The 9,942-nt window shown below is 48.4% G+C and overlaps 2 long non-coding RNA genes across 2 annotated transcripts in view; one reads left to right on the forward strand and one right to left on the reverse strand.

Annotated features, from left to right (window-relative positions):
- Positions 1-48: 48 nt before the first annotated feature.
- Positions 49-9,942, reverse strand: part of LOC117804342 — a 22,988-nt gene continuing 13,094 nt past the window's right edge. Inside the window, exons 3-4 of the long non-coding RNA XR_004628683.1 lie at positions 8,052-8,224; positions 49-1,352 (exon numbers count right to left, since the gene is read on the reverse strand). This is a non-coding gene — a long non-coding RNA (uncharacterized LOC117804342). The remainder of the gene's footprint in view (positions 1,353-8,051; positions 8,225-9,942) is intronic.
- On the forward strand, positions 1,926-3,100 carry LOC117804343. Its single transcript, XR_004628684.1, has 3 exons — positions 1,926-2,283; positions 2,522-2,634; positions 2,990-3,100. It is a non-coding gene; the product is annotated as an uncharacterized LOC117804343 (long non-coding RNA).

A 9,942-nucleotide genomic window follows, 5' to 3' on the forward strand; every position in this document is an offset into this window, starting at 1 on the left:
TCCCATCAGAATCAATCCATGCCCCAACCGCAATCCTACCTCCGGGTAACAGCCAAATGCAGAGAGCAGAACATGCTCCGCCGGCCCCCGGCGGCATCATGACTGGGCCGGGACAGTCCCCAGCAGGAAAGGGCCACCTTGGGCTCTGGTTCATGCAGTGACACCTCCAAGAACGGCTGTGGTCACCGCCACCTCCATTATTCACGGCACTACCTATCCCTCCGGCCCCACTCTACACACGAGAAAGACCAAGTCAACGGGGCCTCAGTCCTCTCCAGACCTGTGCCCGTCAATCAAGCAGACCCAAACTGTTTGGAAGCCCAGCCCAGCCCTGGGCTCTTGCCCCTGCGCCACACCCGTGCAGCCTGCGCGCGTGTGAGCCCTGGTCCGCTCACAGCTCTTCACGGGACTAGCCTCTTCCTCCTGCAGGTTCGGCTGCAATGTTCACAGTGAAGGGACCTTCTTTGCCTTCCTGCGGCAGGTCTCCCCGTTCGCCCCCAGGGACAGCAATGCACTGGTCTCCTTCCAAGCTAACCACAACTTGCAATGACTCTGTCACCTGCCTTTGCGTGTCCCCCCATCCTACCATGCCCATGCAGTCCACCTCCACCCCCGCCACCCAGCCCCAGGGCCGAACAGAGGCTGGTATTTGGTGCAGCTGAACCAAGACAGAAAACACCGACCTGCATGAGGCCAGAGACAACCAACTGGTAGAAAGCAATGCCAATGCAACCATGCAGTGAGGAAACAGAGGCATGGGTTCGAGTCCAGGCTCTGCCGCCTGCTACCTGGGCAAGTCACCTTCATTTTTCAATTGCTCATCTTTAAGACAAAGAAAGAAGCCAAAATGAAAGAAGGGGAATAAGGACGGTAAGGGGAAACAGGGGAGCCAGATGAGATCAATAATTTCCTAACTTTGTTCCAAGAACCCAAGGTTCCTTGAAGGTGAGAAGACCCCCAAGTGCCCCTGCCTTACCGTTTCGACAGAGCCACGCGCTCTCATCTGTTCGGGACATTCGGTTTCCACGCAGGTTTTGTCTGGAGATGAAGTGCCCCAGTGCTAACACAACCTTGGCAATAGCCCATCTGCTGCTCTGTGGCGTTCCTCGGGTCCAAGATGCACGGGTCGTGACCCTAGCAGTATCCCCTGCACCTCTGCTCTGGGCCACAGAGCAGCCCCACCCGCCACCATGGCCCACCTCATCGAAGACGATCCTGGACGGCTGCCTGGACAGCTGCTCCACCGGCCTCACCGCAGTCTTCCACGTCCTCCCGAAAAAGTGTCGGTAGGTGACATCAAAGAGAGACACACGCAGATGGCAGCCCACCTCCGAAAGCACCTCCAGCACTCCCTAGGAGACAGAAGGGTACCGGCCCTGAAGGCTTCTTGACATCATGAGCCATCCGCCCTGTGCTGAGCGACCAGCTGGGGAGAACTGGCCCACTTAGCATCCATCTTTTAGGTGTCACTATCCCTTGGGGGAACTGCCTCTCTCCCGTGGCCAGTGGTCTTGGTAGGGTTATGCATTAAAGTGCTTGGCCCTCCCCTGGCCAATCACAGCACTGAGGTCCCACGGCACAGACAGACGAAATGACTTGACTTACAGATCATCTATCATGTGCAAACCAACCAATCTAGAGTCTAGACTCCCACCTGCCCCTCTATCTGGTTCTTACAGTCCCAGAGGCCAGAGATCATTCACACAGGCTAACCCTAAGCCTGGTCACCTGCTCAGCCTGCCTTGCCTGTTCCTTCCCACGAAAACCACAATGACAGCTCTTGGCCATGGTCTCCCCAGCTGTTCCGCCTCCTAACTGACCCCGGTGCCACCCCACGTGGCCCTATGTGGCCTGGCATACCCCACCCCTCTTGGGGAATGGTAACAAACCGTCTTCTCCATGTTGCCCTCGCCGGCCCTGAATACAAACAAAATCCCACGCCCACCTGTGTAACTGCAGCAACTGTGAGGGGAAGAGGGAGGGGCCAGATGTGCCACCTAACTCAGCGGGGGGGCCTCTCACAAGTCCTTGGGCTGGGCACTTTACACAGCTCACAACTGTTCTGTCCGTTACACTCCCTCCAGCTAGCACATGGAGGTGACGGGGTGGTGCAGCTGATGGGCTGGATGTGGGAGGTGACAGACAGAAGCAGGAAGGATGGGGTGGTCAGCAGCTCTGGGGTGTCTAGGCCTTGCCCAGGTCTAGTGCTACAAGTCCCACATCCTTAGTGAAGGATGATGGCATGTTCTCTGTCCGGGGATGCTGGGAGCGAAGTGGTGTCAGGTATGGAGGTGGGGAAGACGGCCAACAGGTCTGCAGGAGGCATCTGAGCCCAGTTTCAATCACGGAGTTGTAGGGGCCTCCCCACCCACAGGGCTTCACAAACCTCTCACAGCACACGGGCTGCCTCTCTACCCACACCCTTTTAGTGTACCTCTCCTCAGGAACTTCTCCCACTTGTGACTAACTCCCCTGCCTTCCCTGACCATAGCCGTCCTGACCCAGCTTTCTATTTCCCCAGCATTCATCCAATTCTCTGCTGCCCCCAGCCGACTGTGAGCTCTGGGAGGACAAGAGCCCAGAATATTCCCTTCCCTGCTCCATCCTCAGGGCCTGGAACCAGACTTTGCCCATGTAAGTACTCGGTGCACTCATCCCCTGGGGGCCTGGTCCTAGGCCTCCCCTCACTGCTGGTCCTGCCCAAGGTGCTTCCATCAGCCTCTTTCTCCTCCTCATCCCCATTCCTCCCCCCTCCCCCTCCCTCCCTCTTTAACACAATGCTCTTCCCTCCTCACCCTCCCCCTCCTCCCTGCCTCCTCCTCCTTTCCTTCTCCTCCTCCTGTTCCTGCTTCTCACTATACTCTCCAAGACGTAAGCACCAGCCGGGACCTAAGTCCCAAACCCTTCTTACTGACCTAGACTTCTTCCCAGAACTCCAGACCTTAACCACCCCCCACCTTGATGCTACTTTGTACCCATTTCTATTCAGGTAAGTTTCTAGACAGTCTCTGCTACTGTGTGAAGACCGAATATGGGACAGTCATCCCTGTCCCCCACACAGCTCCAACCGACAATGGTGCTCAGGAAACAACAAACTGAACTGGAATAGCCATCCCAAAGCAAAGAAGTACAATCAACATTCATGGTAAAAATTAAACTCAATGAAAATGGGAAATGAGGAGCGCCTGGGTGGCACAGCGGTTAAGCGTCTGCCTTCGGCTCAGGGTGTGATCCGGCATTGTGGAATTGAGCCCCACATCAGGCTCCTCCGCTATGAGCCTGCTTCTTCCTCTCCCACTCCCCCTGATTGTGTTCCCTCTCTCGCTGGCTGTCTCTATCTCTGTCGAATAAATAAAAATAAAATCTTTTATAAAAGAAAGAAAAAGAAAATGGGAAATGGAACGGCCAAAAAGGCATATGAAAATTATTAAGAAAGTGTCCTGTGTTCAAAAGCATGTAATATTTTTAGCCAATTCCTGGGGCGCCGGGGTGGCACAGCGGTTAAGCGTCTGCCTTAGGCTCAGGGTGTGATCCTGGCGTTATGGGATCGAGCCCCACATCAGGCTCCTGTGCTATGAGCCTGCTTCTTCCTCTCCCACTCCCCCTGCTTGTGTCCCTCTCTCGCTGGCTGTCTCTATCTCTGTCAAATAAACAAATTTAAAAAAAAAATCTTTAAAAAAAAAAAATATATATATATATATTTAGCCAATTCCTTTCACAGGGATTTTTGCTATCATCTAAAGATGTCAATTCTCAAAATAACTACAATATAAACTTTATAAGACTACACTTTTGCACGTTTCCTACTTGGTCTTTTATTTTTTCCTACTTGGTCTTCTTTTAAATGCTGTCTTTTCACTGATTATTGTGTGTACAGCTGACCCTTGAATAACTGCAAAGGTCCACTTATATGTAGTTTGGTTTGGTTTTGATGAACACAGTACAGGACTGTAGATGTATTTACTCTTCCTTACGATTTCTTAATAGAATTTTCTTTCCTCTACCTGACTCTATTGTAAGCACACAGTACACTATACATAGCGTACAAAATACATGTTAATCAGCTGTTTACGTTCCTGGGAAGGCTTCTGGCCAACAGGAGGCTATTATTTGTTAAGTCTGGGGGGGTCAAAAGTTACATGCAGATTTTTGACTGTGTGGGAGTGAGTGCCCCTAACCTCTACATTGTTCAAGAGTCAGCTATAAATCTGTAAAACTTTGGGTTCCTGTGTTAAATCCCACCTGATCCTTTATGTCTATCAGTAGATCCAATGTCCTAATATTTTAAGGAGTTTTGTGCTAATATTCACGAGGGACGTCCGTATGTACTTTTCTTGTGATGTCCTTGCCTGATCTGGTTATCGGTGATGGCAGCCTCAAACAGCTGAGAAGCATTCTCTCCTCCTCTGTTTTCTGGAAGAGTTTACCTAAAATTCATACTATTTCTTCCTTTGATACTTTATAAAATTCAACAATGAAGTCATCTAAGTCTGGAATTTCTTGATAGGAAGCTGTTTAATTATGAATTCCATTTCTTTAATGAATACAGGACTTTTTATATTTTCCATTTCTTTTAGAGTTGCTTTTGGTAAGTCATACTTTTGAAGAAATTTGTCCATTTCAACAAAGTTATCAAATTTGTTGTCACACAAGTTATTCATAATATCCCTCAACTATCTTTTTAACATCTGATATATAGTAATGCTTCTTCTTTCCTTCCTAATAGTGGCAATTTGTGTTTTCTTGCTCTTTTCACATGATCGGTCTTGCAGTTTACCAATCTTATTAATCTTTTCAAAGAACCAACTTCTAGCTTTGCTGGTTTTATCTATTATTTGCCCTTTCTTTACTGATTTCTAAATCTACCATTTCCTTCTATTTTTTTGGGGTTTAACTGGTTCTTCTCATGTAGATTCTTAGGGAGGACACAGAGGTCATTGATTTTATACCTTTTTTCTCCTCTTACATAGTTATACAAAGCTGTAAGCTTCCCTCCAAGGACTAAATTACTTAAATCCCATATATTTTGGTATGTTCTTCCATTACTCAGTTCAAATTATTTTCTAATTTCCCTTTGAAGTCTTCTTTGGCCCATGGGTTAGTTGGTAGTGTGTTGTTTAATTTCCTGCTATTTGAGGATTTTCTAGGTATCTTCTTGTTGATTTCTAATTTAATACCATATGAGTCAGTGAACATATATATACTCTTTATAAATTTCAATCCTTTTAAATCCACTGAGACTTATTTTCATGGCCCAGCATACGGTCTGTCTTGGTGAATGTTCCATAGGCACTTGAAAAGAGTGTATATTCTATTTGTTGGTTATAGTGTTTTAGAGATGACAGGTCAAGTGGTGGATAGTGTTTAGATCTTCTAAATCCTTATGGGTTTTTTGGTCTATTTGTTCTATCAATCATTGAGAGAGGAGGGTTAAAAGTCCCCAACCGTGATGGTGAATTTGAATGGAGCTCCCTTTAGTTCTACACAATTTTGCCTCATGTGTTTGGAAGCTTTGTTACTGGGTGCTGTGCACGGATCACAGCTGGCCCAACAGTTATGCTTTGAAAGGCCAGTATACAAGGCTGGCCCTTGGCTAGAGGCTGAGCACTAGCTTTCAGGAGGGTTCCCATCACCCTACCAACAACAGTACCCTGTGTCTAAACTGTACAAAGTGGTTTATGCTGAACACCTGCTCTCTTGCTGGGAGTCTGGAATTTGGGAACATGCTAGGCAGAGGATAGCCACCTGAACAGTCCTCAAAACCCCATGGCCACTGAGTATCTAACAAGCTTCCTTGGCTGGGAACATCTCACACATGTTGTCACGACTCGTTGCTGGGGGAACTGAATATGTCCTGTGGGGCCCACTAGCAGAGGACCCCTGAAGCGTGTGCCTATTCCCCCACTCTTCCCCCCCATATGCCTTTCCCACAGCTGATCTCACTCTGTGTCCTTTCACTGTAGCAAATCTTTCCCGTGAGACTGATTATATGCTGAGTCATGTGAACCTTCCCAATGAATCACTGAACCTGGGGGTGGTCTTGCAGGCCACAACAAAGGTACCTGCACATTTAGGACTGTCCTATCTTCTTGACTGCCATCATCATTACAAAACACCCCTTTATCTCTGGTAATACTCCTCACTGTGAAACCAATATTGTCTGACATCAGCACAACACAGAGGTTTCTTACTGGGTTTACATGGCCTATCTTTTCTCCCTCCTCTTACTTTCATACGTACAGTTCATGTCTTTCTGTCTAAAGTGTGGTTTTTTATAAACAACCTCTAAGTGAGTCTTACACAATAACTTCTAACACATAACTCCAAGTCAGGAATTCCACTTGTAGGAATTATTCTACAGACATACGTGTACATATGTGTAAATGAAGTTAATCACTGTAGCTGTGTCTGTAATAGCAAATGACTGGGGAAAAAATCTGTGTTCATTAATAAGGGTCTGGATAAACAAATCAGGTTCATCCAAACAGAGAACTTCTATGTTGTGTTAAGAAAAAATAAAATTCTGGGGTGCCTGGGTGGCACAGCGGTTAAGCGTCTGCCTTCGGCTCAGGGCGTGATCCTGACGTTATGGGATCAAGCCCCATATCAGGCTCCTCCGCTATGAGCCTGCTTCTTCCTCTCCCACTCCCCCTGCTTGTGTTCCCTCTCTCGCTGTCTGTCTCTATCTCTTCAAATAAATTAAAAAAATAAAATCTTTAAAAAATAAAAATAAATAAATAAATAAAAATAAAATTCTTCATGTAATGACATGAACAATCTATAAGACATACTACTACAAATATTTTTTTAAGCAAAGTAATACAGGTATATTTATCTGTTATATTTGCTTAGGGTTTCTGGAAAGTCATACCAAAAAACAGGTCACATCGGCTGTGTCTAGTGTGGAACACTGGTGCCTTAGGGACCTCCTCATGTACCCTTGTGAATTTCAACAATAATTACCTTTTCAAAAAGAAATAAATACAAATAAACAAATGAAATAAAATGGGACAATAAATAAAATTTCCTTCCTAAATTTCCTAGGAGAGAGGATGGTGCTGTCTGCTAAGCTACGAGCTCCTATAAGGTGGAGGCCGCTGGCGCTTTCTGCCCAGGCTGGGGTCCAGCTGGCTGCCTAGAGCAGGGCACCCCGTGCCACCGGCTGCACTTCTCTCAGACTGTCTCCTCTTCCGGAAAATGCAGTTGTGATGCCCCCCGCTTCCAAGGGCTGCTGCAAGGAGGCAGCGGACTGAAAGGGAAAGTGTTGAGCAGTAAAGTTGGAAGAGCGGCAGCCGCCGCGGGCTAACACAACGCCAGCACACAGCAGGCGCTGGAGCAGAGGGCTTGGAAATGAACGCTGTGGGGCCTAAGTGGTTTCCTAGATCCAGCACCCCAACAACCGTGGACACATGGAGAACCGCGCTACCATCCACAGAGGACATAGCCTTGTCAGGCCAAACCCTACAAAAAGTCACCTGCCCACACTGGCAGGTCTGGATCCTTCTCATGCATCCCACTGGGTCTCACTAGAACCATCCGATTACATGGGTGCTCCGTGGGCAGCGCAGAGGCACCAACTTCTCCAGCAGCCCCACTGCCCCCAAAGGACACACACAGAGGCAGAGCCGCAGGGCAAGAGCGTGAGCGTGCAGAAGGCTGTGGTACGTCCAGGCACATGGCTTCTGCCAGGATACCCAGAGCTCTGCCCCTCAGTTCTAACCGCCAGGCTACAAGCAGGCTGTGCTGAGTCATGCACAAGCCCACCTCCTGCAAACAACCTTGCTCAGAAATAATGCAGGAAATCAGATTACCTGGGTATTTAAATGGCTCTACTGTGGGCAGAAAGAAACCTTTACTCAGTGTCAAAAGTGCTGACCAAGTCGCTGAATCACATATTCTCTTTGCTGATGAGCCACTTTGCCTCCAAATACTGCCAAGGCCCAAGGTAATGGGTACAGCGGTAAGATTCAAATAAATAAGTGAAAATCAATATCCCCTCAGCTGAGAGCAACAGCAGCATGCATAGGACAATAAATAGCACATTTCTTTACCTGCTTAATTAGTGGCCCATCAAGCCACTTCAGGACACACTGAAATGCCGTCGATTCCTTTAAAGGCTGGCGTGCTCTCTGTGGGTGGGGAGGGACCAGCACGTTTTGGTCAAAAATCTTGAGCCAGTCACTCATTCTGCCAGTCTGAGGGTCACCTGGGCCTCTAGGATTACCTGTACAATTTGTGTTCAAGTAAATAAAGGAGTTATAAGGGCCATAGTGCTCAGAGCAATTCTGAACGTCTCCTACCTCCCCTTGCGTCCCAGAGGAACCACCATCCCCAAAACCCACACTTTGCAATTCCTCCCTCCAAACCCCAGTGCAACAGACTGCTGCCTGTGCCACCTTCCCCTGCTAAACACGCCCCTCTTGCTCCAGATACCCTCTCTGTCCCTGGAGCCAACTACAGCACGACTATGCTGGCCTCAGTAACTGGCACAGAGATGGGCACATCCAAGCCTGTTGTGTACGGTTGTGGAGGTCAAGCACTACACAACAGTGCCAGGCCTTGGGGACTAGGGCTATCTTAGAAGGGACCAGGAAGCATGACCCAATCAGAGCCAAGGAAATGCATATCTCACAGCTTCTGCTGGCTCTGCTGAGAGAAGGAAATACTTGTTTCTGCAGCCCTCAGAGCAGAGAGGTCATCAGTATGAAGCAGTGAGGAGCCACCGTGGGAGCAGCTGCCTTGAGACACAGGAAAAAAAGCAAGCAGAGCAAGAGCAAAAGCAAGGGCCAATGGGTCTAAGTGTCACGGTTAGAGCCCTGGCTCAAGGAGACCCTAAAGCCATCCAGGACGTCTCAGCTACAAGAACAGTCTCTTGTTGCCAAAGCCAGTTTGGGACAGACTTTGAGTGTTACGGGCTCCTTGGTTACGGGCTCACTCAGGACTTTGAGTGTTACGGGCTCCTTGGTTACGGGCTCACTCAGGACGTTATCCGCCTTCCAGCCAGAGATCTGAACCTTCTCTATTTTCTAGCCTCTTTTCAGCTGACACTGAATCTTAAGCTCTCAGCTTTGATAAGAGGCTGAATTCTGTACACTAAAATGACACGCAAGATAGGGCAGTGGATTTTGTCTCCCAAGACAGCAGTTCTTTAAATGGGGTCCCCAGACCCTGTGGTTGCCTGGGGTTGTCAAGGGCTCCACAAGGTCAAAGCTATTTTCATAATATTCAGATGGACATTTGCACTGACGGAGCGAAGGCAAGCGTGGGTGTAGCGGCCGGGGCCTCCGTGAGCCCCAAGGAAACCACCCCAAGCCCTCGGGCCATGGGGCGTCCTTCACTCACAGCAAAAGGCACGGCAGTTTCACTTAGGAATATCCTCGGTGAAGCTGTGGAAACTAAGAATTTTATTACATCTGGACCCTTGAGTACAGGCATTTTTAACACTCTGTGATGAGAAGGGAAATACACAGCACGTACTGTGGCTGCAAAATGAAGGGTGCTGGCCACCTCAGGGTGAGCCTGGTGACAGCCTCCGCGGCACCCACAGGACCAGCTGCTCCTGTCATTCGCCAGACCGTCTTTACTAGAACTGCTGGGAGACAGACCATGCTTACTCAAACTCGGGCACTTTGCAGACAGTCTCTCAAATGTGAACTAAATGAGTCTGTCACTTCAAGGAAAACTGGGATTAATAATTGGGGTTTCAGGCAAAAATCAGAATTGGGAAAGTCTGTATCCTCTACCATGAACCTGACAGCTTCCTCCTCCTTAAAGACGTTCCTGATGAGATGGATGGTGACGGCGACGAAAGTCATCTTTAGAAACTGTAGGATTAAACATGCGCTATTTGGAAGATCAGCGAACTTAGGAGCAGTATTTTCCAGGTGAGCAATGCATCACGACATAAAGCCTGCATGAGTGAAAGATCCATCCAAAGTGCAG

The sequence above is a fragment of the Ailuropoda melanoleuca genome, chromosome 11 (genome assembly GCF_002007445.2).
Source record: "Ailuropoda melanoleuca isolate Jingjing chromosome 11, ASM200744v2, whole genome shotgun sequence".
Classification (NCBI taxonomy): Eukaryota; Metazoa; Chordata; class Mammalia; order Carnivora; family Ursidae; genus Ailuropoda; species Ailuropoda melanoleuca.